The sequence below is a fragment of the Apis cerana genome, linkage group LG6 (genome assembly GCF_029169275.1).
Source record: "Apis cerana isolate GH-2021 linkage group LG6, AcerK_1.0, whole genome shotgun sequence".
Classification (NCBI taxonomy): domain Eukaryota; kingdom Metazoa; phylum Arthropoda; class Insecta; order Hymenoptera; family Apidae; genus Apis; species Apis cerana.
This window is the reverse complement of record NC_083857.1, coordinates 14,053,484-14,070,156: the sequence shown is the minus strand read 5'-3', so window position 1 is coordinate 14,070,156 and position 16,673 is coordinate 14,053,484. Positions and strand designations below refer to the sequence as shown.

At 35.6% G+C, this 16,673-nt stretch overlaps 1 protein-coding gene and 1 long non-coding RNA gene across 19 annotated transcripts in view; one reads left to right on the top strand and one right to left on the bottom strand.

The window, feature by feature from the left end:
• Positions 1–16,673, bottom strand: part of LOC108000905 (uncharacterized) — a 212,793-nt gene that overhangs the window by 86,315 nt on the left and 109,805 nt on the right. The window lies entirely within an intron of this gene.
• Positions 9,569–16,673, top strand: part of LOC108003806 (uncharacterized) — a 44,182-nt gene continuing 37,077 nt past the window's right edge. Inside the window, exon 1 of the long non-coding RNA XR_009830289.1 lies at positions 9,569–9,657. This is a non-coding gene — a long non-coding RNA (uncharacterized LOC108003806). The remainder of the gene's footprint in view (positions 9,658–16,673) is intronic.

The following is a 16,673-nucleotide window of genomic DNA, read 5'->3' as shown; positions in this document are numbered from 1 at the left end:
ATCCGTCTGTCGACACCGTTTCCATTCTTCTAAATAACTTCCAGCCAAGGATCGAGAAGAAATTCTTCTTATCCTGTACGCAAGACTTCGATATCCTGGATAAGGAAGACAAAAGAGATTTGCAAAGAAGGAAGAAACCGAAACTTCGGTCTGTCAAAGTTTCTCGAACGGACGTGGCATTCATTGGTCGAACGGGGGAGTGCTTTTTGCAGAATCGCCACGTATAATCCATTTTTCTTTCATTTCTCCTTCGATAACTCTTCCCTTCCTGGTGTCAGGTTAAATGGATCGCGACTAAAAGCCAACATTCCAATATTTTTTTCCTTTTTTTTTCCCCCCCTTTTATACCTCAGAATTAATTTTAGGAATTTTTTCCCGGCTACTAAAGAGATTAAAAATAAATAATATTTTAATCCCTTCAGCTTTCAACTTATCTAAAATCGATGCTCGCGTGGATTTCAATGGATTTTAATCAGATTTCAAAGCAAATTGGCTTCCATCTGTGTAATTTAACAATTCGCCAAGTGAGAGAAAACAGCGTCGAATAAACCGATTTATTCGTTGACGATTTATTGCTATAACAATTAATGCGTAGTTTATATAATGTAATAAATCGTTGCTTTGATATTGCGAGAAGAAGAAATTTTACAGGAAATGCAAAGCGAAAAGAATGTATCACAAATATATTCGTCGATCAAATTGCAATTAACGAGAAGAAAATAAATTCTTATTTATCGATCTCTCTTCGAACTCTCTTCGAAATAAAATAAAAATAGATAAAATAAAAATTTTATACACCGATGCGATATCCATCGAAGATCATCGTTCATTTTCTTTTTATACAGATGCATCATCTTTATAACATTTAGCTTTTACCATAAAAAATTATATTCCTCACGACACGGTTATGCTCCGTAAAGTAACGACTTCCACATGGACGGCTGAAATTTCCCGAGTAATATTCCCGAAGTTTCCGTATCTGACACGCCACCGAAACGCCTTCGAGTGGATTAACCTCATCCTTCGACGTACTTTTGCCCTCGCTTTTGAATTCCTGGTGCACCTCCGTGCCGAGTTTAATATCCTTTATTAGCGGCAACATGGCAGCACCGGTTTTATACAAATAGCGGGCGCCCCGATCTTCTTTTAATTCCCTATCTTTCTCCTTCAATTTCTTTTAAATTCTTCCTCTAGGAATTTCATCTCTTCCTTAATTAAAACGAATAATAATAATAATGATAAAAGTGATAAAAAAAGAACGCGCTTGGGAAACTAGTAATCTTGCCTTTTCTTGAAATGAAAGTTTTAGAAATATTCCATCTAGGAAGAAAATTCAATTCAATTATAAGAATGTTTCGATGTTTGATTTTTAACATCATTTTGTTACGCGTGTTATTTTATATTCGAACCAATCGAGTATATATATATATATATGTGTGTGTATGTGTGTAAAACAAAACGATAAATATCTGTCAAAAATATTACGAGATTTCTGTGTTATCCGTGCACGGAATATTACGTACATAATTTTGATCGATTGTATAAAAAGGAATATATATTCTAAAAAGAAAAATATTTTTCGTTCTTTGTGTACCATAATTTATATCGATCTTTTTCATATATATTTCACTTATAATAAAAAAAAAGTATTTAACGAACATTTAAGATTATTTAGAAACACACCACCTAACGGTTTTCGCGATACTGTTAAATTCCATTTACCACAGAGGATTATTCAAAGAAGCAAACGAAGCATCTATCTATCTAATTCCACTCGTGGAAATCGGATATCGCGTGAAAAGCAAGCAGTTGGAGAGAAATCGATTCCTCTTTCCACTTTGTCCATCGTGGCTACTCATTCGATAAAATAGTGCGTGACGATCTCGCTCGGTCGATAACAATATTGAACGAAGTTTCTTTAGAAGATTTAGATAGCAGTGCGCATGCGTCAACAATGAATGCACGTGAAAACAAAGAATAGTATCATACTATTTAACATTTATATAAAACGTTAAAAGTTGAAATATATATTACGATATTTAAAGGATGAAATAGATCGTTAATTCTCCTCTTGTGTCTATAGAAATTTATATTTTCATAAATGTCCACAATGGTAGTAATGAGCAAATATCGTTTCATCACTCGTGGCGGCAGAACATAAAGTGTCACGTGTGTGTGACGGGGCAGTTAATAGGGATTTGAAATGATTAAATGAAATAAATATTGCTCCATGTGCTTTATTGTAATCGTCTTGAAAATTTGTACCTATAATAATACGCTACATATCGGTACAAATCATATTATATTTATATTTCTTATTCGTACCTTACGTATTCGAAGCAAAACTTTTTAAACAAATATATACACATTATACTAGAACGAATTTTTCTTTATCTATTCCCTTATATTTATTTTTCTCGAATAACATTAAAGGAAGAAAGAAAGAAAGAAAGAAAGGAAGAAAGAAAGAAAGGAAGAAAATAGAAAAATAGAATTTACCAGAACGCTTAAATTCTACCTTCCACCTCCTTTCTTTCGTTGCTCTCGAATTGTCTATTTTCACCGGTTGCTTATCGACGGGCACGCTTGGAGAGGTAAATGAACCGAGAAAGAGATGTTTCGAACGAATGGTAGTAGTACGTTTCGAACGACCTTTGGGAACGTTGTTGGAAAATGGGAAATCACAGGTGGTACATTCCCCTTGGTGAACGATAGATATTCGTTCGCGAGAGAAAGAAATGGGCAAAGGGAAGGAAAAAAAAAAGAAAATTGAACCTAAATCAAACCGACTACGATTAAAACAAAAACGAAATTTGAATCTCTCTTCTCCTCGATTTAAAACAACATTTTCCTTTCTCCCGATAAGACAGATCTCTAATCTTACCGATCGATTGCACAATCGATTGAACAATTTCGCAAACCTGCTTTTTCCCCCATCGATATAAAAAAACACCGAGGCTCTTGAGCGTTTTTTGCTCAACAAACGAAACATATTTTGGAACACATAAAACGGACAGGATTGAAATAAACGAACGTTTCAAGGCTCGCGTGGATTTGAAGAGGAACGCTTGTTATTTCTTTCGACAGGAATTTTCGCGGACACTCGATTCGTGGGCGAAATTAGTTGACGAGCGAAAAGAGGAGAGGGGGAGGGGAAGATGGCGGATAAAAAGAAACGGTAAATTGCATTCCCGCGTGGGATAAGCATGGATTTTCGCGTGGAATCTCGGCGACATCGGCGGATATTTAAATTGCAAAACAAATCTAGTTATCAACGTCGAGTGTACATAGGCCAAGCGCTTGGCGGTATTTTTGCAATTCCAAGCGGCCTGCCCCTCTCTCTCTCTCTCGCTCTCGCTCTCTCTCTCTCTCTCGCTCGCTCTCTCTCTCTCTCGCTCGCTCTCTCTGTTCACAAAGGATACATGGTACAAAGGTGACTACTTAAAGCATTTAAATTCTCTTTACGAGCTACCAAAAAAGGACCACTTGGCTTCCACCAGACGGAGAGCGGTGGATTTTTTTCCTAAAATTAATTCTCCCTTTTCTAAATCCTGCGATTTGTATCGAGGAAAAAAATACGCCAATTTTTATTAAAAATTTTGAGACTAGAATTTTTGTAGAATATATTTTGTTTTCTCTGCATGCTATTAAAGTGTTATCCTCAATTTTTTTCAAAATTAGAATTATAGTTTTACCTCTTCTTTGAATATATCACACACGAAATGACGTATCTCTTCAGCTCTCTTATAAATTGTAGGACTGGAAGATGATCGAGATGCTACAAACTTTACGAAAATTCTATCTCTTCGAACAACCTATGAATTTCCATTCGCACGACAGTTATCCATTATTGCATTGCTGGTGGTGAAACGACGGAAGGCATAAAGAGAGGGAAGAAAATTCTCTCAACCGCTAAGTAAGCAGTACGTAAGGGGGTGGAAATACGTTTGAGCAGGAAAAGAAGGAAAGTAGTCGAAGCGAAATAGTTGCTCGTTTAACCTTATTACCGACCACCGCGTGTGTTAAAACGAACTAAACAGTGGCGCATCGTGGCGCATAGTGGCGACCCAATTTTCCACGCGAATTAAGATGCATCGAATCCCTCGATCTCTCTCGATTATTATGTGATACGTGACCGTAATACCGTTTACTCGTTTCTTCTATTAAGTGTCGAATTTTTTCCCTCCCTCGACACGTTTTCAAAAACTGTACACGGCGGACAATGGCGAATGGAGGGCGAAGATAGGGAAGAAAGATGGCAGACGATGATTATATACGGCGATGACCGAACTTTTAATATCGTTGCTGGGTGGAGATTGGATTTTGTGCGATCAGGAGTGAGATGGTGGGTGGAAATGATGGTGGATAAGAAAGATGAAAATGGTGGTGAATGGAAAGAACGATGGTAGGTAGAAATAATGGTGAATAGAAACGATGATGGATGGAAACAATGGTGGATGAAAAGGATGGTGAATGGAAACGATGGATAGAAATAATGGTGGATGGAAAATAATAAAAATAGAAACGATTGTGAATGGATATGGATGTGAAATGATAACGGATGGAAACGATGGATAGAAATAATGGTGAATAAAAATAATGATGATGGATGGAAACAATGGTGAATGAAGAGGACGCAAACGACGATAGATAGCAACGATAGTGGATGGATAAAAATGATGATAGATTGAAACGATGGTGAATAAGAATGATGGTGGATGGAAACGATAATAAAAATAGAAATGAAGAACGATGGATGGAAACAATGGTGGATGAAGAGAATAGTGGATGGAAACGATGGTGAATAAAAAGATGATATTGGATGAAAACAAGGGTGGGTAAAAACAATGATGGATGATTTTGATGAGCAATGTTTTTGGATTTTCCGTGCTAGACAGTGTTCGATCGTGACTCGAGGAATATTTCCTTCTTTTCTTCAATCCTCTCCTTTTATTTCCGCTTCGAAATAATCACTTTAACAGATAATTGACAATTTCAAGTTATTTTCGCCCCCTTAAATTATTAAACAACATTTCTCGATCCTTCTTTTATTAAATCATAGTAAGACAAGAAATTAAAAATTCATTCTCCTCGATCTTTCATCAACACAATAAACAGATGCCTATTGATTCACGATCTTTTATAATTATAATCCAAACCAAGAGCTCCATAATTTATACCTTTGCTTGCTACATCTACCTAACGAGACAAAAAGATAAATTGAAAAATCCATAGTTAACCAATCTCGATGATCAGATGATAATCAGAAAAAAGATACATTTCACTAGCCAAAAGGGAGCAATTGCGAACATCCCTGGATGTCGAAACTCGACGTTGCATTCGATTTCGACGATTTGCCACGCCGATGAATTACAATGAATTTCGGCTGTTGCCCAGGTGGCGAGGTAAATAGCGTAAATCACCGATTTACGATCGCGATCGTAACTCTCCTAGGGGCAAACCGTGTCAAATGGAACGGATGTTGTCCGTGTTGTTCGATTATTGCCCGTCAACTCGATGCAACGAGTAATGGAGAAATGGAAAAAGGCGTAAGAGGATTGTTTAATTGGAGGATCTTGGAGCAACGGGGTAATCTTCCAATCTTTTTCATTCCAACTCGGTTGATCGGCGATCGAGATTAGCTCGTCTATCTGTCCATTCGAAAATTATATATTTGTCGTACGAGATGATATCGAGTTGGATTGAATTGGATTGAGTTGAATTTCTTTTTTTCCTACTGCCGGAATATTTTTTCTCGCAATTTGGAGAGAAAGCTTCTCCTCTTTCGATCTTCAACGCGTTTCGTTTCAAGAATGAAACAATTTTTATTTATTAACTAAGAGTTACTTATCGTTATAACGATACAGAAGAAGAAGTTTATTTACGAGTTAATTATTTATTCATCGTAGATACAATAGAGAAGAAGTTTTGCAGTGTGCTCGTTTAACACTCTTATTTTTCTGCATTTCTCTTTAAAATTTTATCGCTTTAAACCACTTCTAGATCAACGGGAGCAAGTTTGAGCAAGTTTGAGCATGTTTGAATCGGATAATCCTTTAATTTCCCACCAGTTAATCGCATAAAATTAATTTTGCGCGCGACAGTGGAAGATTCTAAATCAAGCACGAAATCAACTCCAATTGTTCGTGTTTATTTATTCATACTTTAATTCGATTCAATGATTTTTCAATGATTTCGAAGATTTTAACTTTCAATTTGTACTTTTTGTATTATTTTCAGCCTCATTAATCGTAATAACTTGTAAGATTTTCAACGGGAGCAAGTTTGAGCGTGTTTGAGAAAGTTTGAACACGTTTGAATAAGATATTTGTTTCATTTCCCACCGGTTAATCGCATAAAATTAATGCGCGCGACACTGGAAGATTCTAGATCAACTCAGAGGTCCGATTGTTCGTGTTTATTTATTCATACTTTGATTCGATTCAATGATTTCTCAATGATTTCGAAGATTTTGATTTTCAATTTGTACTTCTTGTATCATTGCTTGTATCCTCATTAATCGTAATAATTTGTTTGAAAGTTTTCAATAGGAGCAAGTTTGAGCAAGTTTGAACATGTTTGATAACGCGTCTTTCATCCTCGGCAATCCGCTCTTGAAAGCAAAGTTTGAATCGGATACTCGTTTAATTTCCCACCAGTTAATCGCATAAAATTAATTTCGCGCGCGACAGTGGAGGATTATTGGAACAGCAAAAGTGAAATGAATTTATTATCGTTAATAATAACTGCCTTTCGAAACGTTCAATCCGTATAAATTTATTGTTCGAACGTTGTTGGATTATCGATCGATTATCTATGCAAATATTCATTGTCTTCGAGATCTTAGAGATCTGGAGTTTGAGTAACGACCTCGATAAACTCGAACAGCCAAAGATTTTGGAACATCGCATATCAAGATGCGATGATTTATGGGTCGATACGATATGGTTATTAATCTTTATCATTGTATTACAACAATTGCAAAAAGAAAAGAAAGAAAAATTGACGAGAAAGTGTAGGAAGAAGCTCGAGGAATTTTTTCAAGAAATTTCGAATTCTTCCTAATATTTTTCTTTCGAATATTTATTCGTATTTATTAGAAGAAAATCGAGCCAATACGATCCAAAACATTTGACGAGACTCTGCAAGCGATATATTCCATTTTAGTAAAATAGTTTTGCAAAAATTGCGAGGAGAAATTATACAGCTTCTCTTTATTTAAAAAAAACAATCGCGAAACGAAGCGATAATCTTCTTCCTCGATCTTACTTGCCACTCGATAAGTTTAATTTCCATATAATTTCTAAACTCTCGTCAATCCCCATATGAGATTACGTTGGAGAGAACGAAGGGAAAATCTCATTTTCATTGTATATCGCTGTGTACAACGTCACGCGAATTCCTCGTCGCGAGTTTCATTAAGAGCCGGTTTAATGATAACAGGACCGATATTTTCTCGCGATTTGCCGGACGAAACGTAATTGCGGTGGAGAGAGAGGCGTCTCGTCTCACCAGTGAAACTGGATTGCATATCGAATTTCGTACATCGTTGTATTCGAAGAAATTCTCGGATGCGAAATTAAAAGGCGATCAGATATTCCAAAAAATGAGACGATTGTATATTTGAAATTGTACGTTTCGTCCCTTAATAAATTGAAATGGCGAGTAAATGTGTGGATAGATTATAGGAAGAATAATGTTGGAAAATTTGGGAAAAGTTTCGTTCGAGGATAACAAATTGAATTTAGCGTTAAATTAAATAATTAATTACTTAAATAATTTTTTGATTCGATATGAAACGAAATTCGTGTACAAATAATACGTTGTTTACTGTATAATAATTATATGATAATTTCAAAACAAATACGTACAATATTCGTGCAATATTTCAATATAGTATAATATATTCGTTACATATTCGAAGATGTTTCCGAAAATGTTTCCTTTAAACCGAATTTGAAACGAAGCTCGTGTCTGCACAAATGATAAGTTTACTATTATATAATTTCAAAACAAGTACGTGTAATATTGCAGTATAATAAATGAGTTACATAATCGAGGACAACTTCACTCTCAAAATGTTTCCTTTTACCAATTTTAAACCGATTCACGAATCTGAAGTTCGTGTTTAAATTTATAATAAATTTACTATTATATAATAATTTCAAAACAATAATATTACATATAAATACATAAATGAGTTGCATAATCGAAGACAACTTCACATTAAAAATGTTTCCTCTTCCCAATTTTAAAAGGAGGAGAAAACGATTGGATAATAAAAATAAAAACGAAAATAATAGATATCAATTATTCTCGACGCGAGGGAAGAAATTGTGGGGCGACGCGATGAAACGCACGCTTCGGTCGATGCAACTTCCCAGAACGGGGAACGCGGGGGGCGTGTTTTTACGCGCGAAAAATCGTGCCGGCCGGTCGATCGATCGATTTCTCGAAGCGGATTTGACCTTCCGCGTGACCCTGCTCCGCTCCAACGCCTCCTCGCCCACCCTCTCGCGATTAATAAAGCGCGATAGCTTGATGTTACAGCTTTATGGGACGAGCTTTCCTTTCCTGGTGATACGCTGGACGATGGAAGAGAAGAGATCGATGGATAATTTTATCTTTCTTCCTCTTTAAGATTTTTGCCAACAATTTAAAATTAATATTTTTAAGCGCGTTGTCTTTTTTACCAATGACACCGATTCTAGAAATGAAAGAACGGAAAAGAGTTTAATTTGCCCTTCAAAAGTGGAATAATCGTTGCTAAGATAAGCATGTTGAATTTGACGAGGAATTATATTTATCATATTTATTATCGAACGGAAAAATCTAATACTTTACACCTCAAAATTCTCCGATCGAACGACGAATACTATTTTAAAAAGGAGTACAACTTTCCCTTTAAAATGAAGAAAATAACGAAGAGTGAATTTTGGTCGAGTTTTCATCCTCTAAAATTAGATAAAGAATTCGCCGTTGAAACGAATGAATCGAGCTTCGAAACGTAATTACGTTAAATCGTCCGATAAAGCTGGACACACGCTCGATATTAAAAATTCTCGGCCGAATAAGAAAACTTGTTGGCGAATATTTTTCGAAACGCGGTAAATATCGCGTCTAATAAACCGGGAAAGCTTGTTGACACTGTAAACGTCGGCACAGGGGGGGAGAAAGAGGGTTCGAAAATTTTCGAGTAATATTTTGGCAAAAGATACGCGATTTATCGGCTACGAATGTTTGCCCGGCTGATGGATATCAGAGTGCGCTCGCAAGATCCGTCGATATTACCGTTAAATAAGAGACAAGGATGAAAAGAGTTTGAATCTCCATCACGTGAATTATCCGCTCTTCTGGATCGATTCTGCGTATGAAAAAGAGAAGAAATAAAAGAGAGAAAAAAATTTGAAAATATTGCAATTACAATCGAATAATATGCGTTCAGCAATGTATTAAAATGGATAAACGTTGGATCGTAATGTTATAACTATTTAGAGAGAAGGAAAGAGAGATAAGTGGCGCGACAGTAGCGCCACTGGACGCCGTGTCCAGTTTCTCAGGATACGTTTGAGAACGAAGCTATCGAGAGCTATTTCTTTCTTTCGCGAGTGAAAATTACGTGTTTAACGCCCGAGGAAGAGTGTTGCTCTTGAGAAAGTAAGTGGAAATTACGATGAAAGTTCGAGAATAATGTCCGCTCGCCAATAACGCAATAACCATTTCGGAGAAAATTAACCAAAAGTATCACTTAAAATCGAGAATTGCTTTTAAGCGTATTATATGGATTCGCTTCGAAATTACGTTGACGGTGAGTGAATAATTTCTTTCACTCTCGGCCTTCCACTCGCGAAAAATAATTCCTTCAGAGTGCTGGAGAGTTTTTTTTATTTATTTATACTCGCAACCTTGCCACCAATTTTTCTTTTCCTTTCCTTCCTTGTCTCTGAACGTTTCGGTTTCTTCCTTATTTCTCGGACATCGAGCGTAAATCTTTCACTGGGATTCACGTAGAGGGGGGAGGGAAGAGAGTGGGAAGTTTTGCTGTGAACGTCGATGCGCATTCGTGGTGACCAGGATAACCACATAGTATCCAAGTGTCCAAGTTACTTCTCCGCGTCCTGTATTTTCTTATTTTCCCTGACCTCTCCGACGCCTCTCTCTCTCTCTCTCTCCGGCTACTTGGTTGCTCCTTCTCTCGAGAACCACGTTTCTTCGAAGCGAAAGTAAATAAAACCGAGCCCAAACGATGAAAAACGCCGATGGGTAGTGCTGCTACAGCGGGGAACAGACGGAGGGATATTTATCGGTGAGGGGCATTCTCTATTCGACCATTGCTTCGAGAATATTTTTCTTCGTTATACGAAATCCAACGGGCCGAAATCGATACATCGATTGGGAATTAACAGTTCATCAGGAGGGAGCAGGATTATAACCGATAATTTCGAAATACATGTTCGAATACTGTGTTTCGGAATACGTGTTATCCCTTATAATGATAATTTGTTTCTGTGTGCATTGTATACGATTATAATTCCAAAAGTTATACCATATTTACTTCGTTCTCTCGTTCACAATGATAATGAAGAATCCATATATATATAGAAAGAGAGAGAGAAAGAGAGAGAGAGAGAGAGAGAGAGAGAGAGAGAGAGAGAGAAGTAGAAGTCGAATATTTTTGGAATCAACCATACACGTATAGCCATCTATATATTACTGCTTCAAAACTAAATCATGATAAAATCGAGTATCGATTTTATACTAATTCAAAATTAAATTCGATCATGCCCGTTGAAATCGTAAAATTTCCAAAAAGTTTCCAAAATCTTTGTCAAAATTTAATTTACTCGAATTATCGATTCATCGTGCGTAATTTCATTTTTAAATAATCAAAAAATCTGACGTTGAAATCGAAATATTTATTGAAACGAAGAAGAAGGAAAAATCACGGATATTCGTCCCTTCTTTCCTGTATTTTTCTTCGTGAAAATTTTCGAGAGGCGTATAATTCACGAGGGAATAGGACAAAAAAACGAGGACGGAAAAAACGGGTGGACGGAGATAGTTTGGAGGACGAAAGAAAAGTCGGGACAGGATGATTGTAGGCGAACGTGAAAGAGGCTTTCTGTAAGAGAACTCGCAAATATTTTCACGTGCGGAAGCTCCTGTAATCCCGCCTGAGACGCTCTCTTTCGGCAGGGTGCGCGCGCATCGATAACACGTACACACGGCCAATAACACGACTATGATTCGACACTGGCAAGAAATCATCGCGAGTTTTTGTATCAAAAAGAAAAATTTAGTCTTATTTTTCACGAATTTTTATTTCAAAGGCTTTTAAAAGACGAAAAATCAATTATTCTATGCTCTTACCAACTATATTGGATGGTTTCAACTGTTTCATGTTCAGAAATCTCACAATGAGAATAAAATATTAAAAATCTTATAAAAAGATTACGAGGAGGTTATGAGGGAATCGATGCGCGCGCATCGATAATACGTATATGGCCAAACGGCCACGATTTGGCTTCACGTTCGTAAGAAGTTACCGTGAATTTTTGTATCAAAAAGAAAAATTTAGCTATATTTTTCACGAATTTTTATTGGACTTTAAAAGACGAAATTATTATAAATTAATTATTGTATGCTCTTACCAAATACATTGCATCGTATATTTCATATTCAGAAATCTCAATGAGAATAAAAATCTTATAAAAAGATTATGAGGAGGTTATGAGCGAATCGATGCGCGCGCATCGATAATACATACATGGCCAATACACAATCACGATTCGACGCTTCGCATCGGCAGAAATTATCGTGAGTCTAAGAAAAATTTTCACGAATTTTTGTTGGATTTTAAAAAGCGAAAAATTAATTACTCTATATTCTTACTACATACATTGCGTCGTATACTGTTTCAGAAATCGCATCGAGAATAAAAATATTATAAAAAGATTATGAGAAAGTGCATTTCACAAAAATAGAAAAAAGTAATCGAATAACTATTTAAAAATGGCCAACGATCTTTCAAGGATCTCCACCCGCCATATTTCTTCTCGTCTCTCCATTCCAAACCTCGACGTTTCGAAAGTTTTTGCCGCGGAAATTCGGCACGAAAAAGAATTAGACTGATCGCGGGCAAGAGTTCGGCCTTCGTTCTCTGGAACTTCACCAACTTTCAGGGTTCAAAAAAAAACCTTTGGAAATGGAAAGAGGAAAGAGGTCGGAAGGGGCAAAAAAAAAAAAAAATATGGAACGATAAGAAAGATAGAAGATGAGAATCAACCGTGTTACGCCTTTGCGAGTTTCAAAATATTATTCATTAACATTTTCGAAATAACCAAATATACGGATATTCTTTCTATGATTTCATAATTTCAAAACTCCAATATTATTCGATACTTTCATGATACATTAAGCATCATCATACGTTAACTTTCTCTCAAATTATATAAATGAATAATAATAATAATAATAATATAATAACTCTGTATTAATTTTCGTATTCATCCTCATACGAATAACAACATATAAAAATATACAGGAAAAAGTGTTCTTTCGCTACATTTCACGATGATATTCAAAATACGATTTGTTATTCTTTCTTTCTCCACACGAGTGATCAAAACACGAAGAAGGAAAAAAAAACCCTCCCCTCCATCTTTTCGATTTTTATCGAATTTCGCGACATTTCCACGATAAAGGGATCACATAACTTTCAACTTTCCGATTCTCGAACGATTCTCGTGCGAAACTTCCATAATTTCCTTCCCCCCTCTCCTCTCCGGTCTCCACGCGTTTTCGAGGCGGGAGCTGGCTGTCGAACCGCAAGAATCGCGAAGCATAAACAACCGCGATCCAGCAACGGGGTGTGGTCCCCTCTCAGGGCTCTTCAATATGCCGGCCCAGTCGATAAAGCCAAGCTTCTTCTCTCCCTTTTACCTTCTCCTCGCCCTTCTTCGTCTTCGTCCATCACGGCTTTCTCCTTCATTCGCGGAGGATGGAAATGGTGCATTATTCGAAATATGAAATTCTTTCGAGATGTCGTGATTCAACGAAAAAAAAAATTTATTATTCGACGTTTAAGGTAATTTCAATAATTAAGGATTTTTCTTCGTAAAAAATATTATACGGCTTTGTTGTAACGAATTATTAACACTGAAAAACATTGGAAAATTATATTGGAGTAGCGTTGACTTCAAGCGTGGACAGGTTCGAGCAACATATGTCGAAGAAGTGTATTGAATATTATAGTTTTTTATCGATAAAATATTTACATTCTATTCGTTGGGATATGTATTGCTTGGATTTGTTTATGCTCAGTCGAATAGTTTTTTAAAATTATCCAAGAATCTTCAGTTTACAGATGTTCCAATATTTTTGAGACACCCTGTATGCATTCAAATATATAAATTCATTTTTAATATATTCGATATCTTTGGAGATCAATTGCAAAGTGAGTAGAAAAATTTATACAAAAATTGATATTTATTTATTCGATTATAAGCATTCCAAGTTAAGATAAACGTGTAAACACCGGTGAAGAAACAAAAAAGTTAGGTTATGTTTATAACGTATACTATACTTTGAATATTTTACGTTTTTTTTTTTTTTTACATATCGGTAAATTTTTATATATTTAAATTTCGCATAAACGTATTAACATTCAACTTTAATATACTCGATGAATAAGTTTCAATCGATATTTTTGTACAGCTTTACAATTCCTTTAAAATTGTCTTTCTAAACGAAGCGTCGGTCTGTACGCGAATCAAGTGCTTTACTTACTATTCGCAAATTAATCCAAATTGTCGATTGTCGCTTGTTTGTCGTTCCAAATTTCAATTCGAGGAAAATTAGTGAAATAATAAATCCCGAGTAGAATATAATTTCAATTTTAACGGAATTAATTTGAACGGAAGTTTAATAACGCAATAGAGGAGACCTGTTTTACCGATTGACGGGACAATTTAGGAACAATTTTGAAACGTTAATGGAGAAACGTCATTACGATTCGAAAATCATTGGATAAACGTGTTGTTGCATGTGAATAACGTGCATTGGAAATAATAATAGAAGGCAACGCGAGAACAAATCCTTGCTCCTCTCAACCAGTTAATATTTCTTAGAATCCTCGATTAACTCGAACAAACTTAACCTCAAAACTTAATCTGAAATTTCCTTTGATTTAATTTTTTCAAGGTTTTTTTGACTCGAGTTTTTCCCTTTGATTCGTATTATTGCCTGATCGAAATAAATTTAATTGGATTTACAATCTCGCGAATAAGAAAATTTGGAAAATGAAAAATCGATATACCGCGTGTCGTTAATGTAACGTCGATGTATTAAATTTGTATCATCTGAAGCATAGTAATTTCATTAGCTGACACGCACTTAAGGGTAATATTAGAAATTCAGTGATATGTACAGTTAGGTATAGCAATTAATTGTTCATAAATGTTCGTAAATTGGAATCGGGAAATTCGCGATTCAAACGTCAAAATGAAATGAGGAAATAACTGGAAGGCAACAAATTACACGATACTGAATTCGTACATCATTTGAATATTTCATTAGATACGTAGCAGAGGATGATGTTCATTTTAGAGAAATAAATTACTGTAAATTTAAACGCGGGGTTACGAAAGATTCGTTACACGATTCACGTTTTATAACGAAAGAGTTATTCTTTTTCAACCAAAGTTTATATTCCAAGATCGAAAGATATCTGGAAGAAATTCGCGTTTTTCAATCGCAAATACGATACAAAGGAGAGAAGAAAAGATACAAAAGCAAGAGAAACAATCTCTCTCTACAATGTTCAACTTTCTCTACAACTTTTACAACTTTTTAAAAACTTTCAAACCACAAAAGATATTAAAAAATATCTCCAAAAATTTCCAACTGCAAATATAATACAAAAGAAAAATTTTCTTCCTTTTCACAAGTTTCCAAAATTATTCCACCTCTCTCTCTCTTTCAAAAACTTTCAAACCAAAATTAAATATCAATCACAAAATTCCAAAAGATATTAAAAAATATCTCCAAAAATTTCCAACTGCGACTATAAAAGAAAATACAAAAGAAAAGATGAAAGATACAAAAGCAAGAGAATCAATCTCTTCCTTTTCACAAAATTATTCTCGCTCCATTCTCTCTTTCTCTCTCGAAAACTTTGCAGCCAAAGTTAAGCGGGGGAGTGTCAATCGCAAAGGCGATCGTAGCCAGAAACTCGAGACTTGGAATTAAGTTCCCCCTTGAACGTATTTGAAGGGAGGGGGAAGCCAGCTTTGTTCGCCGCTTCATTCATCCACAATCTTGGAAAATCTTGGTCTAGGTCCCGGCGACGACGTTATAACGCAATAATTCAGAGGCTTTCACCGCGGGGAGGGGAAGTTTACGCTCCCGGCCACGATCGTGTGTAATTCGCAGCTGCGAGACCCTGCTCGACTCCTTGCATTATGCACCGGTCGGTAAACGGTTCGAACACGGCGCGCGGCCATTTTATATTTAACCTCGCCCCCTTTTTCCAAGAGGAATTTGAAATTTTCCACCCCTCTGAAATTTCCTAAAAATTTTAAACTACCTACTTTCTCAATTGTATCGTCGTTATCGTGGATATTAAAAGTGATTATTTCTTGTTTCGTGATACATTCTGATTTTCGATTTCTTGGATCCTTTTTTACGTCTCGTGAAAAGCTGTAAATGAAAAATATTGTAACGTAGAGATGATATCTCGGCTTCCGTAAAGTTTGTTCAGATAAATGACAAATAATTGTGGATATTTTCTTTCTTTTTTTTTTTATATTATCAACATCACATCGTGTAAGATTAATAAAATAGAAAATGTTTCTCTTTGGCGAACGTGTGATATAAAATATTCTTTTCTTCTAACAACAGTTCACAGATATTTTATAATAATGACAATTATCATAATTTTACACAAGTTTAATTTCAATACGCTCCTTAAAATTTTTTCGAATCGACCCCCTCCACAATTACACCAATTTACCCGATATTTCTCTCGGCCATTGCCATCACATTGCCACGCCCCCTTTCTCCCAAAGATTAACAGAATTACTAGCACGCGAGTCGCTCCTCCCCTCCTCGAAACTATTTAACGAACGCTTAATAACGATGGCCGACTATTTAATTAGTCGAACGAGGGGAAGGGAAGAGGAGGAACGAATTAAAAATTTGCGTGCACAGCGAAAAAAAGCACGAGAGAGCACGAATGCTTTCTTCATATTTTTTTTCTTTTTTCTTCTTTTTTCCAAAGCCAAAATCGAAGAATTTAATCGAGTAAGATGGGAGGGGAGGGGTTGTTGTTTCACCAAACGCGAACTTCTGTTTTGATTATACGTGTAGTTTCGATTTCCACGTGATTTAACTCGATGTTGCGAGCTAAGTCGTTCTAAGAAAGGGTAAGATGTAAGAAATTGATCGAATTTCGAGATATTCTGATAAATGTCAAGATTGTAAGTTTATCAATCCATGACTGTATCGAAATTATTAATCAATGATAAATATATAAATATATAAATATTTAATAATTAATAATTTTTAAAAATAAAAATTTATTAGTACAAAATTCTATACTAATAAATAAAATCATAAAATTATTTATATAAAACACAGAAATAAATGAAATATTCTTTTCCTTTTCTTTACAA